This window comes from Carassius auratus, chromosome 27, assembly GCF_003368295.1.
Source record: "Carassius auratus strain Wakin chromosome 27, ASM336829v1, whole genome shotgun sequence".
NCBI classification, from domain to species: Eukaryota; Metazoa; Chordata; class Actinopteri; order Cypriniformes; family Cyprinidae; genus Carassius; species Carassius auratus.
This window is the reverse complement of record NC_039269.1, coordinates 8,149,834-8,152,342: the sequence shown is the minus strand read 5'-3', so window position 1 is coordinate 8,152,342 and position 2,509 is coordinate 8,149,834.

Sequence of the window (2,509 nt, the reverse complement as noted above, 5' to 3'; positions counted from 1 at the left end):
GAGCTCGCAGCATGACCTGAATTCAAACTCCTCCCACAGAACGTTCCCATTGGTTGAACCCCGCTAATTTGCATGCGACAAATGCGGAAATTCTAGAAGCGCGCTGTGATTGGACGAAAGGACCGCCAGTCTCTTTACATAAGTATGTCATTCGTCTCACGTGGAAACTGATGGGCAAATCAGTATCGGGAGAACGCTGGTGAATGGGACGCTGACGAGGGAAAAGAGTGTGGTTGGTCCGGGGAAGCCGAGTACACCGAAGTGTTATACAAACGGTTATACAAGTGTGTGTACAGTCAATGTGGTCTCGCCCTGTATGCGCGAAACACGGCATGTGATGCTATTTGAATAGTTTGGATGGACGTGCGTGATTGATCGGAATCATCCAGTAGATACATTAGGGATTGTTTATTTGCAGTGAAGGTACATTACGTTAATGTATGTACATTTATAATATATATGTATAACGGTTATTTACAATTTCCTTTCCACTTCAGACACATTTGGCATTTCATAACAGAACATCTCACATAACATCATACATAACATCTCATACAGATGGCATTACACAATACCATTTCATACAGATGGTATTCTAAACATCTCATGTATTTCATAAACCTTTTTTTGTTTTGCTTTTAATAATCAAACTTCATATTTTAGAGCTGCAGCGTTAGTTCAGGCATATTTTAGTCATATGCTTTGCAACAAATGCATTTCCAGATGTGATGCTTTAGCTCATAGCCTATATATAGGTAAGGCTGCTTCAGAAAGCACAAGTTTATTAGTGCACCCAAAAATAAACCAGTATGAGTGGGAAACACTCTTTCTCTACTTGGACTCTCTCCATCACCATCTGTTAGAAGATGCATCATACTGTCTCTTGCCAATATTATAATGATGTTTCCTGTTTGTCTACATGCATCTATTTTTACTTCAAGAAAGAACACAGGCAATGTTCTGGTTTGAACTGCTAAAACAGCCGTTTGCTTGATGAGTAAATGTTTTATTCTCTAGCAAATTGTGCTGATTGTGATTGCCACAGTAATGATTTCGAATAATTTGTGTTTTGCATATGAACCATCTATCTTTTATGCAAAATAACATGAGCAAGAGTACTGTTGTATCTACTGAGAATGGGGAAAGGAAATCAGAAATCAAGAAATCAGTGGGAGCAATGCAACATTTCACATTTTAATACCTTTAGGTGATAAAGTTTAATAAAGAGAATTCTCAAAGAAGATGGATGAGATGATTTCTATGTTCTCTTTTTCACTTCCTTTCTCTCATACACACAGAGTTCCTTAAAAAACATCTCAGCGACACCAGATGGCATGTATGTTCCATGTTCCAATATGGATCCACAAAAATGCATATCAAATAATTCATACCAGACCATTTCAAAGAACTCTCACAGACACAGAAACACTTTCTTTCATCCTGTCACTCTTCTTTCTCAGAATATTAAGCAAAAACAGCGATTATAAATCTTCAGTTGCATTTTATTATACAGGCAAATACATATGAATAATTAAAAGTTGATCATTAGTGTGATGCCTATATACTGCCAGCAGTTTCTGAGCAATAATGAACCCTGAAAGCCCAAAGACTATTGTATTAATATTTTAAAGGATTTGATCCAGTTAGCACAAGAGAACATTGTGTTCTCCAGTGAAATGTAATATTAAATTCAAATATTGAAAAATGAAATGTGTGAATGAGGCCTGATAGTGAGTACATGAGTAAATGGACTACCTGACAGAATCAGAGACTGAATGAGGCTGAATGAGGATGCAAACCAAAAAAATCAATCTGAAATTTCAAGCGATTTAATAAAGACATGTGGGTGTATGTTATCCTGCCGGAAGCACTTTATGCCTGAAAAAGCCATGAGTCAGTGAATTGAGTGGGACCCTCTCTAATAGTTCCACTTTTATCAGACACTCATCAGATAAGAGCTGTTTATGCTGTGTTTGAGTGTGTTTGTCATTGGTTCTTTTGGGTTTCGTGAAATGCTGTGAATGTGACGCACGTAACCGTAGGCCAAAACAATCCCATAACAAGGCTATCGAATGATGCATTATTTCCAGTGTGCTTATTGTTTTATTATGGACATTTTATTTTTTATTTTTTTGCAGTGAATGATATTTCAGCATTAAATTCAGACCAAGAGCTATAACTAATGATCCCAATGAAGTTGACGTTTTAAAAATCATTCTAATTGTATTAGAACAGAATGTTCACATCACAACAATGACGTCACATAGGAACAATATCGTTGGAATCACTTTCAGAATTATTTTTTTCATACTTATGAATGATAAAATCACTGACAGACAATCAGAATCCATCAAATTTATTAAAGCATGAAAAAACATGCACTTGTAAAACATTATCCACTGGTGCGGACACTATATGCTATAGATACCTTTTTTGTTTTTGGTGTGAACTGGCCTTTATATGGTACCTTTTTTAAAAAAGGCATATGTACCCTTTATGGATAAATAAG